The 20,226-nt window shown below is 45.8% G+C and overlaps 1 protein-coding gene across 1 annotated transcript in view; it reads left to right on the forward strand.

Annotated features, from left to right (window-relative positions):
* Nucleotides 1–7,253, forward strand: part of LOC140396225 (protein bicaudal D homolog 1-like) — a 322,819-nt gene extending 315,566 nt beyond the window's left edge. Inside the window, exon 9 of the mRNA XM_072484546.1 lies at nucleotides 721–7,253. The gene's annotated coding sequence lies outside the window, so the exon portion shown is untranslated. The remainder of the gene's footprint in view (nucleotides 1–720) is intronic.
* Nucleotides 7,254–20,226: the final 12,973 nt, after the last annotated feature.

Genomic DNA, 20,226 nt, shown 5'->3' on the forward strand with positions numbered 1-20,226 from the left:
TTACCAAGTCTAATGAGTTTTTAATTAGTCACAGTAACCTCAGGTGGTTTATAACAATTATCTGATTCCTGTAACTGCTTTGAAACTCCTCAAGGATCTGTCACTTTTTGACAATGATGTGTGATGTTAAATATGAACCTTAGTTTCATTGAGTTTATTGTTGTCAGTGAAAAAATTCCGTTGATATGTCGTGATGTTCGCTTTAACAGATTAACAGGGGTGAAATTGTTACGGCAAGTGCTTTGAGAAATACATTTGCAGTACATTTGCCTTTTACATGCCTCAGTTAACTAACACGGTGATGAACTGAGCCATATAAACTGGGAATTACACAGGTTCAAACTTTGTCTGTGGCAAGAGCAGTATAGCTGTTACAATTAGCTTGGATTGTCCAGGGCTATCAAGGCCACATTTAGGCCAGGATTTCTGTTCTTGTTTGCTGTCCAATCACACCTACTGGAAATTGGACAGCAGATGAAGACAGTGCCTGACTTGGCTCAGATGCAGGAGAGCCAATCCTGTCAGTCTTGTGCTGGAAGGATCAGCTTGGAATGTCTTCCGGAGAAGAGGGAAGAAAGGGATGTTAAAAGATTTTTAAAAATCTTGCACTTGATCAAAAAGTTAATTGTTTAGTATTCATTATATCTGGATTTTCTCTTCACAGTGCCACTTTGCTTTGTCAGTACATATATTTCTTACTGCTTCTTTTTAAATTTGCAGTCCTAATATAGCTCTCCAGCAAGAGCACTCACATTCCAGATCAAAATGTGTTCCTCTCAGATGTCTTTCTAAGCCTCCTCCCCATTCCTAGTCATGCCACAGGATGTCACCCACTGGAGAAAGAAGCAGGATTCCTTTGGTACTGATGCACTCCTGGGAAAGCCCTGAGCTTCCTACTCTGTTGCTTCACTGCCGAGCCCAATTCCTCTGGATGGTGGGAACAAAGGAGACAATGTTGAGAAACACAACAACATGAAGCACAGAGAGTAACCTGTCTGCAAGACTTCCTTTGCTGTTCAGTTTCCCCTTCCACCATCTATTACTTTGGAGTATGAAAACGAACTAACTTCTGTGAAACAGTATAGCTAACAGTTGCTTGGTTTTGCCTCAGAGACATAAGTAGGAGAGTGAGAAAAGGGGACAGAAAAAAAGGACTAATGGAATTAACCTACATATGATCAACATCAATCGCTCAGCATCTGTGATCAGTCACAGGAATTGATTTCAATGTGTGTTTCAGAAATTTTTGCAGCATGAGGTGATGCATTTATTTTGTAAGTTTAAATCCAAACCAATGTTTCAATATATGGTGCACTTAAGTGTTAGATTTTTAAAAATTTATTGGATGATCTTTGTTAAGACGACTATTATTTATTATTTGGAGATGATGTTATGATTGTTTAAAAAGATAAAAAGGATTTTGGCATTATTAGCATTCCTAGACTAGTGTTACAATGGCTAGGTTGTGACACTGTAATTCATAATGGTGATGATGACAGTTGTGAAGTGAGTGTCGGTCACTCTTAACTATTTGCAGTTCCGCTGCTGAAGCTGTGTGTTTGCATTTTTATTTATTAACTTGTTCCTGTATTTAACTTGTTAATGGATGCCGTTTTGATTTGTACCTTTTTCATAAAATAGAGTAACTGAGTAATTAATGTTGGGAAACAGTGCCAAATGAAACTGGAGATTGCTTGTCATGCCACATTTTTTTAAGACCATGATAATTATTGTTATCATCGTACGGCCCTTGAGCTTCCAGGTCACAGTATCATTAAATTGGTGCTTTTGTTGTGCAAAAATCAAGTTAGCAGAATTTTCAGAATTCTTCTCGGGCAACGGCAATTTAAAAAGGCGACAAGCAGTTTTCCAAATTGCGTGCAAGGGATTGGAACATTTACCTTTTGGGTATGAAGTCTTGAGTGTGACTTGGTAAACTTATCCAAGAGCCTCTGTATCGCATATCAATCTTGATTGTGTGAGTAGTTTACTAAATCATTTGGTGTATGGAGTTACTCTACAGCTTCAGAAAAATTAAAGCCAATCTGTGAATTGTATGGAAACTAGCCATAGTAAGAGAGTGTGGTGGATCTCTGCCCATGCTACTCAAGCAGGCCATTGCGGATCAGTATCGATAAGCGTCTGTGAGAATCAGGCTGAGCAGACTATGGGAATATGGGACAAATGTAAGGGGCATGGACAGTAAGTTAACTAGAGAAATAATAGTGAGGAACACATGGATTATGTTAGCCGTTGTCTATTACCCTTGTCATGATATCAATTCTTTTTCCAGTTACACAGGTCAAGAAACCAATTGTTTCCATTGTCAGACCTTCCTGTTATTACAAAGATAACAAAATCTATGAACACTTTGCTGTGGGTTTTGTGATCTGACACGGTTTATTATTTGCCTGCTTCACACCAAGTTGTGTTACCACAGAATTTTAATTGTTATTTTATATTTGTGTAAATTGGCATCATTTTGTTATTCTTCATTTCTGTCAACAAAATTCTGGGAACACAGTGTGTTCACATCAGTGAAGTCACTATAGCACATGCCCTATTCAAAAGATTCTTTGTGCTGCATAACCTTAAGTGTGATATGAAAGAGATTTCTCTCCCATCAGTTTGTTTTGATGAAAGACTATTATCAGCTCTTTTATCAGCTCTGCTATCATAAGGCAATGGAATACATCACACCCAACTGGTTGAGAGTAACAGTAGAGTTATTTCTGTGTCAGGATCCCTTCTTTCGTTAGTTGACAAACATATGATACAGGCATGAACTGTATCAAAGGCCAGATATAACTTGAGAATGATGTTATTGTGCTGTAAATTCAACATGACTCTTCTGGAAATACTTTTTCAAGAAAGTATCAATAGCTTTTTACAGCACAAACTGTAACATATTGCTATCTGTGACTAAAGCAACAAGCAGCAAACCTATTTAAAAAACATGTTTTTCCCCTGCTTAGAGAATTTTCTGCTGAATGAGTATGGTTATTTGTATCATTCAGTTAAATGAGAACTGAGATTGATGTGAAAGTTGTCACTACAGTTCTGCTTTCCTTGCCTTCTAGCTGAAGTTTGCTACTACTACAGTTAATCACAATGAAATATCATTTGAGTTACTGCCCTGCTTCTTTTCTAGTCCGTGGGTGTAATCATTGTGAAAATTTTCTATTGTTATTAACTTGTAGCCAAAGTTAAAACATTGTTGTGACGATACCTTCAATTGTACTGGGTTGTTTGACCAAAGCTCCTTATTGGATAAGTGGTGTAATTGGATGAATAATGAGAAAACTGGATGCTACTGAAGTTAAAACTGTTTGTAAAGTCTATTTTTGTTAAGTCACACCATAAATATTTTTATATTTAAGTTCCATTAAACTACATTAAGCGATGCATATTTTCCAGGATGTTCAGATGGAACATTAAATATATATTATATGCGGTATAACAGCTAGACACCACAAAGGATCAAATTGGGTTAAATAAACCAACCTGTCAATATAAAAAAAAGTGCAATATTAATGTTCTGTCACTTGATGTCACCAGCACATTAGGGAAATCTTTAGGGTACGTACTCCTGTCTGGCAATACAGAGGAAAATGTATTTCTATATCGTACTTAAAAAGCACACAAAAGGCATTTATCGGCAAAACATCATTACTGCACCAGTATTCTTTTCACTATGGTGAATCCATGAACTGCTAGACTGATTCAATATTGAGTATTAAAATCTAAGGGCTAACGACTTCAAAATCCTAAAGATAACAATGGTAATTCATATATTGCTCCTGGTTATTTCATAGTAAGGTTTTGTTTTAGGAATTATTTAGATCTTGCAATTTAATGAACAGGGATTTGGGTTATTTTATGGTCCAAAACCAACTTTGAATCTTCAGTTGGTGATTCATCTGCATCATGTGCTATTCCATACTTCATTTGAGCAGCTAGCCCGAGAGCTCTTATTGAAAGTGGATACATACTGAGAGTGGTTTAAAAACAACGGTTATCTTTTTGCTTCCTCCCCCTTATTCTTTATCTAGTGGAACAGCTTGAGTTTAAAATATCAACGCTGTTGACATTGTCGCCTGTAAAATAGCATTGTATTTAGTTGGAATAATCTGCGTTCTCAGGGTTGGCAAGGTCATATACATAAGACAAGTGTGTCTTTCCCAATTTTACACTGGACAAGTTGATCATGTTCTCGAACAAAGAAAATCAGAAGCTCTAGAAATTTAATCTCAGCATTTTCACCACAAGCCTAATGTTTTGTTTACAGGGCACTCCCAAGAGGCACCAATTAAGGCATTATGCTGTGTCTGTTATTTTTGCTTGTTGCCTTGTAGAGTTATGCTCTTGTACCAACAAGAACACACAATCCTAAACCTTCTCTAAGTTTTTCTCATTGTTGGATTAAAAACAAACTCCCTGTTCACTTTCAGTGGCAAGTTCTTGGAAACAAGTAATTTTTCTCCAATACAAAGGGAAGAAATGAATTCTATGGTTTTCTTTACCTGTGTCTTTGCTTGCTCTTGCCTTAGTGTTACCGCCAAGTCCAGATCAGAAAAATCCATGTGTAACACACAACCAGTGGGTTAAGTAATGTATGCATTGCTGCCTTATGAAAACAGCACTCCAAAGGGTAATGGCTCAAGATGCCACATACCAAGACTGGTACATTAAAGCAGTTTTATCCTACTGTTTGGTATGTTGACAATTCATTGAATGTGGAGCATATTACCATGATTGGAACATGTATATTTGTGAGTTTGTAATGTATTTTTATTTTAAGCACTACTTAAACATGTGAGCTTCCAATTTGATTTTTTTGATTGCACTACCACCAATTTCACTTTTAAACTAAAAACATGAAAACAAAATCTTGCAATCTCAACCAAAGTTACTTTTAACTTTGCTTGATTCTTGGGGCACAGTTAGGAACTTGGAATGATAAAAAGACCCATACAGTCCAACTTTTTTTTGTAAATCAATGTGACATAGCTGGGCTTACACACCACGATCTTCTCTTTCTGGAAGTATAACTACGCTACCAAAATATATTCTGCTGTACCATAAATTATGTTACTATTTTTAAGAATCGTAGAGTCCCACAGCTTTTAATTTTTGTGAAATCAAGAGAAGCCAATCTTTTTCTAAAATTGATGTCACTGTCAATGTGAAAATATTCAGCTTTTCACAGGGACAGTCACCTTAAAGAATGCAAGATCTGGGTATTCGCTCTCTTGATCTTATTCTTTTTTCCCTTATTCACACTCCACTGGATGTAAGACATAAGCCAAACTACATGAGCATACTAACTGTATGTTTTCCATATTGGCCCTTGGTATGAAACCATGAGTGTCTTCTAAGAGCCCAAATGAGGATTTAAAAACATCCCCCCCTGATAAAAGCGTTTACACTTTGTTAGGCAGTAAATAGGGAATAAATTACCCAAAGAGTGACTCCTATTAAATGTTGTGTTTAATGCAATCTTGCAGCTGGATCAATTCAGCATGAGGACAAATGCTCACACAAATGTTAGCTGTGAAATATCACATCCACAGCAACGCAGATAGGTTAGAACTAAAGGGGTCTGCACTGATTGGACAATCCCCACTCGGTTTCCTCCGAGCACAGAGTTGTGATTCCACCCAAGAGGGAGAAGGCAGCCATCACTGCTAGAATCTCGTAACTCTCAGATGTTGAGGTTAACTCCAGGCATCAACCTTTGATAACTGTTCAAAAGAGGAGACCACTGAAGAACCGAAAGGACAGGAGGATTTTTAATATTGTTCTGTAAGATTTGGAGATTTATTTTTTTTGTGTGTGACTACTGTGGGCCATTGTTATATTAAATAATATTAAGTAACATCCTGCAGGAACATTTGTGGTTATTGCATGTAAACTTATGTTGTGATGTACACTTTCATACAAAATCAGAGGCCAATTGGTAAAAAGATGACATCTCATTATGTGCTGTGAATCTCAGGTCAGTGGGGATTAATTCCTGATACATCTCCACATGTAAACATACCATTGGCACCTGAAAGTTAAATTGTAAGCAATCTATCTTTTAATGGCTACTATGCAGTCTTCAGTGATTTCTATGCTGGAACATAACTTGAGCTGATTGAAACCCTGATTGGAGCCACTTAAGTGGCATAGCCATCCCTTGACTTTAAATCCTCCTTGAATAGGACTTTAACTCTGTCCCAAATTACAAGATTAAAAACGTTGCTTTCCCACATTTTCATAGGCTTAAATTTCACCTTGTGTGTGATTTAAATCTGTTCCTAATTCCATTGCAGAATGTATTTGCCCTCTTTCTCTATTCCAGCAGAGAAGATCCTGGAGATGGAACTATAATTAGAACAATTGATTTTTCTTTAACATTATTTGTTCAATGCCTATTTTGTGCCTTTTTTGCAATGCAAATAAAGTTATATAAATTTGTTGGTTGACATTTGCATGTGCTTGATACTTGAGAAGTAGTTATTTGTTTAACTATCCTACAAAGTATTTTTTTCCATTTTAAAAGATTGTATAATGCACATAGGGTGCAGATTGGTTGATATACTATATGGTGAGTACTGTATCTCCCTGAATAGACTGGTTTCTAAGGGATTCTTATTATTCCACAACCTTCATATTCAGCTTCATAAAGTGTTCCTCTCCAATGCTGGAGTTTGTAATTTGAAATGTATAGTAACTATTTGATTGACAAGTAGTTTTTAGGAATGGTATTGGTGGTATACATTGTTCCTTTGTACTCTTGTGTGTTAATTCTGATCTGTGCATTGATGCATTTCTTCCCCTCTTATTTGACCTGTATTACAAAACTTGTAAATGAAATATTTGTTTGTATTACGAGAAACAAGTCCCTGTATTACCGTGTATTTATATTGTTCATCAGGCAACCTAAAGTTCCCAGCTTTGAAATTGGCTCTTTTTAGTCCTACCAAAGGTTGAAAAGGGAAACTTGCTGTGAGATCTTGGATTGATTTGGAAACATGAATCTGGAACAAAATCTGTCTCCTTTGTGTGAGTGAATGTGGACTGACAACAGCATCTTGGTGTGGTTTTAGTGCCCATGTTGCCTGTTCCTGCCCTTGGGATGGCGAAGAGGCTAACTGAAAAGCTTCAGAGATGAAAGAAGGCAACATATCTTTTTAAATTGTTTCTTAAAAAGCAACAGGCAGCAGTGTAATGTGTAATTGTTTCCAATAAATATAGCGGAGACAGTTTGTTTCTTGTCACATTGTTTCTTTTTTGCGCATCTTTGTTGCTTTATTTAGGAGGCGCTATGTGAGTTGTGGATTTTAAGTTGCACTCGTACTAGTTAAGGATTCAGGCAAAGAATATACAATGAAAATCTTGAGACTGACAGACTGCCATGTGGACACCAGAATCTCTGCAGTGAACTACATTTAGTGTTCTGTGTGGAAGAGGACTAGTACAATAATGGGCACATTGGATTTCTTAAACTAATAAATACATGGCGCTTTTACGTATGCTCACAGAGTTCAAATTTCATGTAGCTGAACTCTGTCAGTTACGTTCTGTTGACGACAATATAAGCAATTTTAGTTAAATGCCACGGGGCATGTGCTGCTAAGGAAAGGCTTGTATTTATGCAGCATTTTCTCAGAACATACACAGTGAGGTTAAAATCTTACGTAAGAAAAACAGCATCCATTTTACATTGCAGGGTCCCACAAATAGCCACAACAGGCTGTTGGTCTGCTTTTGGCTGAGGAACAAATGCTGGCCCAGGAACTGGAAAGCTTGGGCAATAATTTTTAATTAGTGCCATGGAGTCTTTGCCTTCCACTTGAACTGCTGCAACCAACAAATGGGATATTGGTTTAGCATCACGGGTAAGGGTAGAATGTCTGACAATTCGATTATCCCTCAATTGTGGAATTCAGTGCCATATTATAATAATAGTAATCTTTATTGCCGCAAGTAGGCTAACATTGCAATGAAGTTACTGTGAAAAGCCCCTAGTCGTCACATTCCAGCGCCTGTTCGAGTACTGAGGGGGAGAATTCAGAATGTCCAAATTACCTAACAGCACGTGTTTCAGGACGAGCGGGAGGAAACCGGAGCACCCGGAGGAAATCCACGCAGACACGGGGAGAACGTGAAGACTCCGCACAGACAGTGACCCAGCCGGGAATCGAACCTGGGACCCTGGCGCTGTGAAGCCATAGTACTAACCACTGTGCTACCATGCTGCCCATCTTAGATTATGAACTCAAGAGGTTCACCCTTGGACCTAGAGACAGGATTGCTACCCATTCAGTGAAGCTAATACATAATGTATTCACCACTCTGTGTAGGTTACCTAAATATTGAGCTGAATATTGCGAGAATTGGGAAATGTGATTCTCACCAGCAAGATAGTGTTCCCGATTTTCCATACCCCTTGCCGATGACATAGCAAAGTTCCCACCCACAAAGGGCGAGACCCTCTTGCATACATTTGAATGCATCTTTGTGAAAATATTTTTATTCAAATTTTTGATATTTTAAAATTTTAAGCACACAACATAGCAAAGAAGAAACAACACAAATCCCCAACCCCACCCCCAGCAACCTCAGCCAAACACCCCACTTTGATTCCCCTCCCCCTTAACAGCTGATGATGACCAGCTCCTTGAAATGTAGCACAAACAAACCCCATCAAACTCCTCACTCGCCCCCCTCAAATTCAACTTTTCCAGATACAAAAACTCCAATAGATCCCGCAGCCACACTGAGGCACAGGGTGGAGAAACTGGCCTCCACACCAACAGTAGGCTTACCCAATTTTACCCCTTCCCCCAAATACCCCTCCCTCTCCCTTGCTGACCCCTCAATTCTTCTTGAAGATATCGATGAACGATTGCCACTTCCGTGTGAACCCCTCTACCGACCCCCGCAGAGTGAACTTGACCTTCTCCAACCTCAGGAATTCTGCCAGGTCGCTCACCCCCGCTTTCGGTAGCTCCGAGTCCCACCAACCCAGCAAAATCCGAGTCCGGGATATCAGGGAGGCAAAGGCCAAACCACCGACCTCCTCCCTGCCCTGGACGCCCGGGTCTTCCGACACCCAAATATCGCCACCTCAGGACTCGGAACCACTCCCGCACCTCAGACATCACAACGAGAACCCCTGCCAGAACCCCCTCAGTCTTTGTCATGCCCAGAACATGTAGACGTGATTCACGGGGCCCTCCGTGCGCCACCCACACCTATCCTCTACCCCCGCAAAGAACCTGCTCATCCTCGCCACCGTCATGTGGGCCTTATGCACCATTTTACACTGAATGAGGCATAACTTCACACACGACAAGGACGCATTCACCCTCCGCAAGGCCTCCACCCATGACCCAGCCCCCACCTCCCCTCCTAGCTCCTCCTCCCATTTGCGCTTAAGATCCTCCATCGGAGCGCCTTCCCTCTCCATCAATTCCTTTAATATCCGACACCTTCCCCTCCCCTATTTCATCCTCCAATAACAGCTTGGCTTGCAGGACCAGAGGCGGCAGCCCCGGGAAGGACGGCACCTCTCTCCTCACGAAATCCCAAACCAGCAGGTGCCTGAAAACATTCCCCCTGGGCAACTCATACAAATCCTCCATCTCCTCCAGCCCCGCAGATTTGCCCCCTGTAAAAGAGCCGCTAAAATACTCAATCCCCACCTACCGCCACCCCTGGAACGTCGTGTCCAGTCCTGTCGTCATTATGATGGTTGTTGCAGATCGGTGCCCACAATGACACACCCTCTAACCCAAAATGCTGCCTGCACTGCCCCCAAAACTTTAAAGCCAACATCACCACTGGGCTCATGTAGTACCTGACCAATGAGAACAGCAAAGGCGCCAACAAAAAAGCCCCCAAACTCATTTTCCTACACGTCACCACCTCCATCCATCCCCAGACCGACCACTCCTCCAAGGCCCATTTCCTCACCACCGCAATGTTTGCAGCCCAATAATAGTTTAGCAAATTCGGCAAAGCCACACCCCCTCCCCCGTTCCAGAAATGTCCACCACACCCGAGGGGCCTTCCCCGCTCACAAACTCTGAGGTCAGTCCATTGACTTTCCTAAATAAAGATGTGGGACAAAGACCAGGAGGTTCTGAAACACGAACAGAACCCTCAGCAGCACCATCATTTTCACTGTCTGCACCCGCCCAGCCAGCGACAACGGCAAAACATCCACCTCTTAAAATCCGTCTTTATCGCCTCCACCAATCGAGCCAAGTTCAATCTATGCAGTTTTATCCCATGATGTAGCCCAAAGTACCTTGAACTCACTTGGCTCATCCCCACACTCACCAGCGGTGCCTTGTATAGCAGCTGGACACAATCCAAAAACCCCTGTCCAAGCTCAAATAACCACAGCACCTCAAACAAATACGCCCACTCCACCCGACCAAAAGCCTTCTCCACGTTCATCGCCACCACTACCTCTGCCTCCTGCCTTCCTCTTCACCAACTCTGCACCCGGATCCTGGTAAATCCCCAGTTCACTCCCTTCCCCGTGCATTCCCTGGTCTGCCTCGCCATTTCAAAATCTTTTATTTTTCCAAGTATTGATGCAACCGGATCACCATCACCCTTGGCCGGCCTCTCACCTGCGGCCTCCTCCTCTGCCCTGTGCACCAATCTACTGCGAGGAACCAGTTGAAGGACCCCTCCCCATCACCTTTTCCTGCATACTTGGCCTCCGCTCCCTTAATGCCCTCAGGCATCCAGACGATGCTCAGGTTCTGTCTCCTGGAGCGGTTCTCAAAGTTCTCTAATTTCTCTCTCAGCCTCTTCTGGCTGTCCAAAACCATCCCGAACTCTGTTTCCAAAGAGGCCATCCACTCCTCCTGCTCGCCCACCACCTCCTCCACCTTCTGCATGGCCCTGGGTCTCTTGCCTCTGCTCCACCCTCTCAATCGCAGCTCAGAGCGGCTCCACCAATTCTTTCAAAGCTGCTTTCCTCTGCAGTTGGAATTTGCCGTTCAAAAACTCCACGGCTCCGTCGACCACTGGGCGGGCAGTGCTGCCCCCTTGCCCGTCACCATCTTCACCTGTGGCGCACCATGAAAACTTTCCTGCTCACTCTTTCTCGTGGCACGTCTCATCCTCTGATGCATACACCGGACTCACCAAATGAGTATTACCTTCTCTGGGCACTCACACATCATTTGCCCTCAAAAAAAACCCATACAGGTGGGGAAGGATCCACCTTGAGTGTGGGCCACCAAATGTGCGACCACAAAGTCCATGGCCACCACTGGAAGTCCCCTCTCCCAGGTTCCCTAGGAAGGGGAAGTCCTTTCTCCCAAGTTCCCCAGTGAGCACGGTTAGCCATGTATTTCCCTGCACTCGCAGTGCCGAGAAACATATGGCTATTCAAAGTGACTCATGTTGAATAAGGGGCTGAACGGGCAATGCGTGCCGAGGCTGCACATAGCCCCATTTTGCACAGTGGGGAGCTCCGCTCCCAAAACGATTCCCGACCACCCCCTCCAGCCCGAACGCAATATGGGAAGGTCCCCGCACCCCTCCCAACACCCACACCAGGCAACCCCAGCCCGATTGCGCACACGCAAAAGATGCCAGCTTCACAGTGCCACCCTGGCAGTGCCCATGCCAACTGGTGGTTCCAGGCTGCCACCTAGATGGCACTGCCAGGCTGGCACTGCCAGAGTACCAGGTGGCACCAGTAGTGCCAGGGCACCACCCTCCCAAAGGACATGCAGCTGGGAACCTCCGATCCCCTGGGAGACTTCCCACAAATGCCATTCCGTCTGGTCCCCATTTGTTTATCATAGAATTTACAGTGCAGAAGGAGGCCATTTGGCCCATCGAGTCTGCACCGGCTCTTGGAAAGAGCACCCTACCCAAGGTCAGCACCTCCACCCTATCCCCAGAACCTAGCAACCCCACCCAACACTTAGGGCAATTTTGGACACTAAGGGCAATTTATCATGGCCAATCCACCTAACCTGCACATCTTTGGACTGTGGGAGGAAACCGGAGCACCCGGAGGAAACCCACGCACACACGGGGAGGATGTGCAGACTCCGCACAGACAGTGACCCAAGCCGGAATCGAACCTGGGACTCTGGAGCTGTGAAGCAATTGTGCTACCCACAATGCTACTGTGCTGCCCTCATGGTGACCATTGCTGAAAGCGCTTGCCAGAGGTATCTGAGGCAAAGGGATTGAATCCTAAAGCCTCAAGTACCTCAGGAATCTGCATATTAGAGTAAGGCTTACTGCCTCGCTCTAATATGCAGATTTGCTAAAATAACATATCAATATCATTTTCCAACCGCTCCAGGATTTTGTCATCTCTCATACATGTCACCACGCACTCGACTGTCATCAACGTTTTCAAATGTGAGTACACCCTCAACAGATATTTCATAGTTAAGTCCTCCCAGTTCAAGATACTGAGCACAACACACTCCAATGGCCCAGACCCACTACGTCACCCAGCCTCCATCACAACACACAAAAGAGCACAATTGCACTGGGAGGTTTGTATTGGCTAAATCAAGTAACCTTGCAACATCACCCAAAAACTCTTAGGATGACTTCCATAGACCTACATATTGTCACTTCCTCATGGTCCCATCCTGACTCTCCTGTCCGCTGCTTCTATGTTTCCTAATTTACAACTCCTATTCAATCCACTCTTAGATGTCACATAAAATCTTGCTCTCCCACCACATGTTCACCCACTTTAATAAGGCCACGAATAATCCACGGCAAGTTTGTAGAAACAAAATCTTATTTTGCAACCACTATTATATGCAGCTCCAGTAGCTCCCTACTGAGTCTTCACAGTTGGAGCCTCTCTGGCCGACTCATAGCCAGACATTGTGAGAGGTCCCCTCTCCCCCTTATTGTATTCTGCAAGGCCCACGGGATAGTTGTTCATTCCCACCAATGGGGGTTATAACACCCAGTTTCTACTAGAAACTTGCCATTATCCTCACTTAGAATCGGGATTAGCTTAAAGTACGAGGTTTACGTAAGCAGATGACTTCACTACTTATATCCATTCACCTTTGTCATAATATACACCAATATATCATGGTGCAGGCACACACACTGATGGACACACAGCAAGACCAATCAACACACACTACACCGCAGCCAATCACCAGTTAGAGCACACTCACTATAAAGACAGGGGGCATCAGAGTTCCCGCTCACTCGAAATGCAGCCTCTTAGAAGGACAGAGCTTACAGCACAGATCGTCACCATGTGCTGAGTGCATAGACTGGTTCGGACAGGCATAGGTCTTTAGTTTAATCTAACATCGTGTTAACCCACAGTGAAAGTATGTTCAACAGTTTCTAACTTAATAAAATAGTGTTGCACTATTTTAAGTGTTGGTGGCCTGTATGTGTTCCACGGATCGAGAGCACCCAACACATCAACCTCCAATCTGCTGTGCGCTGCTAACCTCCATTTTTAAAATAAAAATGCAAATATTGCTTGAATTAAAAATCATAGCGGACCCATCTCCATCTATGCCATTAAGAAGTTAGAAGCTCATTTAAAAAATGACTCACACACATTGTGAAACAGAAATATATTTTTAAATTTGCACAATAGGCATTTAAAAATAATAGAAGGAATACCTATGAAAGATATATACACAAATGCAAAAGTAAAGTGAAGGGTTACAAGCTGAAGTAAGATGCTGGAAATCTAAAGTATAAACAGGAAATGCTGGAAATGCTCACAAGTAGTATCTGTGGAGAGCAAAACAGAGTTAAAGTTTCAGGTCAGTGATCTTTCATCAGAAAGCAGTTCTGTAACAGAGTAACACAATTGGACCACAAATATCTGGAGGAAATCTATGACTACAAGCATAATTATACCTTATTTTTATTAATTGAATATTACTGTTTTGCAGGAAATGTATTTTTCTACTAATATGGTGAACAATGGGTGAACTTCCCAAAGGTGAACTTTTTCCCAAACAGTCTGCAGTATTTTTGTGGGGTGGTTGATGCACACAAATAGAGTCTTCAAGTAAAAACCTCCAGTTATTTGCAAGGAATTACTGAGAGAAAGATTTGAAAGACTTCCCTTTGCGTAGCTTCTTTCATGATTAGAGGACATTTCAAAGCAGCAATTAATTACGTTCGAAGCATAAAGTCGACACATTTAATGTTTAGTGAGTTCATACTTTAAGACTTTTACTGTAACAAATGACCAAAAGCACTATTGACTAAACACTACCTTTGTAGGCAACTTATACTTTAATTCACATATTCTCCTGTTTCTTTTGGAACAACCAAAAACACACCTCACACATGCACTTTGCACTATTCTTTCAGGAGACAGTCAATCCTCCTGAAACCAGTCTAAGGTGATTCTTGGCTCCCGGGTCCAAGACTGTGTTTTTAAAAAATATATATTTATTCAATTTTCAACAAAACACTCCCAACAGAAAAAATAAGAATAAAGCACAAAACAAGCAAAAATTATACATGAGATTTCCAACAAAATACAATAACCCCCATTTAACAAATAAACACGCCAGTAAGGAAAACGCCCCACTCTAACCTAAACAAAATAGAAAAACCAAACGCCCCCCCTCCTCCCTCCCCCCCCCCGGGTTGCTGCTGCTGTTGACCTCCACCTAACGTTCCGCGATAAAGTCTAGGAACGGTTGCCACTGCCTGGAGAACCCCTGCACAGACCCTCGCAAGGCAAACTTTATCCTTTCCAGCTTGATGAACCCTTCCATATCGTTAATCCAAGCTTCCACACTTGGGGCTTCGCATCCCTCCACATTAGTAGGATCCTCCGCCAGGCTACCAGGGATGCAAAGGCCAGAACACCGGCCTCTTTCAGCTCCTGCACTCCCGGCTCGTCCGATACCCCAAATAATGCTAATCCCCCAGCTCGGCTTGACCCGGGTGTTCACCACTTTGGACATAGTCCTCGCAAAGCCCCTCCAGAACTCCTCCAGCGCCGGGCACGTCCAGAACATAAGGGCATGATTTTCTGGGCTCCCTGGGCACCTCACACACCTGTCCTCCACCCAAAAAAACCTGCTAATCCTCGCCCCTGTCATATGCGCCCTATGGACAACTTTGAATTGTATTAGGCTGAGCCTGGCGCAAGAGGAGGAGGAATTAACGCTACTCAGGGCATCAGCCCACAGATCTCCATCCAGCTCCTCCTCCCACTTACCCTTTAACTCCTCCACTGAGGCCTCCTCCACCTCCTGCAGTTCCTGATAGATCGCCGAGACCTTGCCTTCTCCAGCCCATACACCCAAAATCACCCTGTCCTGGATCCTTCGTGCTGGGAGCAGCTGAAATTCCCTCACCTGGCGTCTCACAAATGCCCTCACTTGCATGTACCTAAAAGCATTCCCGGGAGGTAACCCAAATTTCTCCTCTATCGCCCCTAGGCTCGCAAAAGTCCCATCGATGAATAGGTCCCCCATTCTTTTAATCCCTGCCCGATGCCAGCTCAGAAACCCCCCATCCATCTTACCCGGAACGAACCTGTGGTTCTCTCGTATCGGGGACTAGACCGAGGCCCCCACCTCGCCCCTATGTCGCCTCCACTGCCCCCAGATCTTCAGGGTCGCCGCCACCACCGGACCCGTGGTGTACCTTGTCGGCGGAAGCAGCAATGGTGCCGTCACCAGTGCCCCCAGACTCGTACCCACACAAGATGCCACCTCTAGCCTCTTCCACGCCGCCCCCTGTCCCTCCATAACCCACTTACGGATCATCACCACATTAGCTGCCCAGTAATAGCCACATAGATTCGGCAGCGCCAGACACCCCTTCCCCCCCCCCCCCCCCCACCCCCGTCCCTGCTACGCTCCAAAAACACCCTCTTCACCCTCGGGGTCTTATTCGCCCATACAAATCCCATAATACTCCTGCTTACCTGTTTAAAAAAAGCGTTGGGGATTAGGATGGGCAGGCACTGGAACACAAACCGGAACCTCAGGAGGACCGTCATCTTGACCGACTGCACCCTACCCGCCAGGGAGAGTGGCAGCATCTCCCATCTCTTGAAATCCTCCTCCATCTGTTCCACCAACCATGTCAAATTGAGCTTGTGCAGGGCCTCCCAGCTCCTAGCTACCTGGATCCCCAGGTATCGGAAGCTCCTCTCTACTCTCTTCAGCGGTAGCTCGTCTATCCCCCTTCCCCGGTCCCCCGCATGCACCACAAAGAGGTCACTCTTCCCCACGTTGAGCTTATAGCCTGAGAAGTCTCCAAACTCCCTAAGGATCCACATAACCTCCGCCATCTCCTTCACTGGGTGTGCAACATATATCAACAGGTCATCAGCATATAACGACACTCGGTGTTCCCCCCCCCCCCCCCGGACCAATCCCCTCCAGTTCCTAGACTCCTTCAGTGCCATGGCCAGCGGCTCAATTGCCAGTGCAAACAACAAGGGGGATAAGGGACACCCCTGCCTCGTCCCCCGGTATACCTAAAGTACTCCGACCTCCGTCGGTTCGTAGCCACACTCGCCACTGGGACCCTATATAACAGCCTGACCCATCTTATGAACCCTTCCCCAAACCCAAATCTCCCAAGCACTTCCCAGAGATACTCCCACTCCACCCGATCAAACGCCTTCTCCGCGTCCATAGCTGCCACTACCTCCGCTTCCCCCTCCACCGAGGGCATCATGATCACATTTAAGAGCCTCTGCACATTCGTGCTTAACTGCCTGCCCCTCACAAACCCCGTCTGGTCCTCATGGATCATCCCCGGACACAATCCTCAATCCACGTAGCCAGAACCTTCGCCAACAACTTAGCGTCTACATTGAGGAGCGAAATCGGCCTATACGATCCACATTGCAATGGATCCTTGTCCCACTTCAAAATTAACGAGATCAGCGCCCGGGACATTATTGGGGGCAGGGTCCCCTCCTCCCTCGCCTCATTAAAAGTCCTCACTAGCAACGGGCCCAGCAGGTCCACATACTTTCTGTAAAATTCAACCGGGAACCCATCCGGTCCCGGGGCCTTCCCCGCCTGCCTGCTCCCCAATCCTTTAACCAGCTCCTCCAGCCCAATCGGCGCCCCCAAACCAGCCACCTGTTCCCCCTCCACCCTCGGGAACCTCAGTTGGTCCAAGAATCGCCGCATCCCCTCCCCCCCCCCCCCCCCCTCCGGGGGATCAGGCCTATACAGATCCCCCTAGAAGTCCCTAAATACCTTGTTGATTCTCACCGCACTCCGCACCGTATTCCCCCCTCTATCTTTAATTCCACCAATCTCCCTCGCTCCTCCCTCTTACAAAGCTGATGTGCCAGCATCCGGCTCGCCTTCTCCCCACACTCATATACCACCCCCTGCATTTTCCTCCACTGCGCCTCTGCTTTTCCCGTGGTCAATAGATCAAATTCCATTTGGAGGTTTTGTCGCTCCCTAAGCAGCCCCTCCTCGGGGCCCTCTGCATAGCTCCTGTCCACCCTTAATATCTCCCCCACCAATCTCTCCCTCTCCCTCCTCTCTCGCTCTTCTCCCTATGGGCCCTAATGGAAATGAGCTCTCCCCTAACCACCGCCTTCAACGCCTCCCAGACTACCCCCACCTGCACCCCCCCATTGTCGTTGGCCTTCATGTATCTTTAAATACACCCCCGGATCCGCCCGCACACCCCATCATCTGCCAACAGTCCCACATCGAGGCGCCACAACGGGCGCTGGTCCCTCTCCTCCCCCAACCCCAGCTCCACCCAATGCGGGGCGTGGTCCGAGATGGCTGTAGCCGAATATTCTGTTCCCTCCACTTTAGGGATTAGTGCCCTACTCATTATAAAGAAATCTATCCGGGAATATGCTTTATGGACATGGGAGAAAAAAGAAAATTCTCTGGCCACCGGCCTGGCAAACCTCCACGGATCCACTCTCCCCATCTGGTCCATAAACCCCCTGAGCACCTTGGCCACAGCCAGCCTCTTACCCGTCCTGGACCTGGAACAGTCCAGTGTGGGTCCAGCACTGTGTTGAAGATCCCCCCCATTATCAAGCTCCCAGCCTCCAGATCCGGGATCCAACCCAGCATGCGTTTCATAAATCCAGCACCATCCCAATTTGGGGCATATATTTTCACCAGTACCACCTGCGTCCCCTGCAACCTACCGCTCACCATCACGTATCGACCTCCATTATCCGCCACAATATTCATCGCCTCAAACGACACCCGCTCCCCCCCCAGTATCGCAACCCTTCTATTCTTCGCATCCAGCCCCGAGTGAAAGACCTGCCCTACCCATCCCTTTCTCAGCCTGACCTGATCTGCCACCTTCAAGTGTGTCTCCTGGAGCATAACCACGGCTGCCTTCAGTCCCTTTAAGTGCGCGATCACCCGGGCCCTCTTGACCGGCACATTCAGGCCCCTCACATTCCAAGTTATCAGCCGGATCACAGGGCTACTCGCCAACCCCCCCCCCCCCCCCCCTCCCCCCTTGCCGGCTAGCCATCCCCTTTTTTAGGCCAGCCATTTGCTCACGCCTCCCGCACCCTCCAGTCCCCCAGGCGGCGGACCCCTGCCCCGGCTCCCTCTTCTACCTCCAGCTCCCCTTTGGCAAATACAGCAGCAACCCAGTTCCCCCCCACCCCGCCCCCCCGTCCCCCGTCCCCCCGCCGCCAGATCACAGCCCAGCCATTTTGCTCCACCCATTACACTCCCGTCCATCAGTATGTTGAGCATTGTAACTACATGTGCCCCAACGTCGGACCCCTTCACTCCTTCAGGGAGACCCAGAATCCAAAGATTCTTCCTCCTCGACCTGTTCTCCAGGTCCTCAAACTTCTCCTGCCACTTCTTGTGTAGAGCCTCGTGCACCTCCACCTTCACCGCCAGGCCCAAAATCTCATCCTCGTTCTCTGAGGCCTGCTGCCGCACCTCTCGATTCGCCGCCCCGTGGGCCTTCTGGGTCTCCACCAGCTTTTCAATCGACACCTCCATTGGCGCCAGCATTTCTGCTCTCAGCTCCGCAAAGCAGTTTTTAAGGAACTCTTGCTGCTCCCGCGACCACTGCGCCCACGCTGCTTGATCTCCACCCGCCGCCATCTTGCTTTTCCTTCCCCCTCTCTTCGCTGCTCCAAAACCACTTTTTTGATCGCTCCACTCCTGGTCCATTCCATACAGTGCTGGGGGAACCTTACTATCATCTTCCCACACTGGGAACCGTCGTACTACCGGGAAGCCCTCCAACCACCCACTCACCAACAAGAATCTTCCACTCAGATCAGCGATGACATTTTTCATTGAGAAAGGCACCCTCTTACTTATTAACCCGGGAAGCCCTCTTGCCTTCATATCAAGTCTTGAATGGTAGATCCGACCCACCCCCCTTCTCAGTCTTATCTGGTTCGCGACCTTTAAATGGGTCCTCTGGAGAAACATCCGCCTTCAGGTTCTTCAGATGAGCAAACATGCGTGACCTTGAGGCCTCGGACATTCCAAGTTGCCAATCGAGTGAGGGGGCGCCTAGCACCCCCCCCCCCCAGCCATATTTTTGCTTGAGCCAATCATCCTAGGTCGTCAAGTCACAACCTTTGGGGCCTTCGTGCTCAGGTCCACTGCACAGAATTCTATATTTCAGCGCCGTAACATTACTCACAACGTCAGCTTCCTTGTTCGCCCCATCCCATCCCCCCTCCTCCCCCCTCAAACTAAACCACAAAGAAGAAATATTCGAAACCCTGCCTTCCTCACACCACCTTGTCCCCCACATCCCTTCCGATTACTCATTCTCACACCGTTAAGGTGGCCCCCGCATGAGGCCTGAACCCACCATATCACCCAAACCTGAATAAATCCCACCCTCCACATCTCCCCAACCCCGAACATCAAACCAACCTCAATCAAATAAAAAAAGGAGGAAAATGATAGAGAGAACAAAAAAAGATTCAGAAACGCACAGCAATCAAACTAACAACAATATCACAAATGGCACAGAACAATCACATTTCAACATATTTACAGATTCTCAATCTGGTCCCGGAAAAACTTGTCCGCCTCCTCTGAGGTGTCTAAAAAGTACTCCTCTTTGATGTGTTGGGTGTTCTGGATCACATACAGGTCATCAACACTTGAAATAGTGCAACACTATTTTATTGCATCATTAACTGTTTAAACATACTCAGACTGTGGGTTAATACGATACTACCTTTAACTAAAGACCTTTGCCTTGTCCTAACCAGTC

This window comes from Scyliorhinus torazame, chromosome 19 (assembly GCF_047496885.1).
Source record: "Scyliorhinus torazame isolate Kashiwa2021f chromosome 19, sScyTor2.1, whole genome shotgun sequence".
NCBI lineage: Eukaryota > Metazoa > Chordata > Chondrichthyes > Carcharhiniformes > Scyliorhinidae > Scyliorhinus > Scyliorhinus torazame.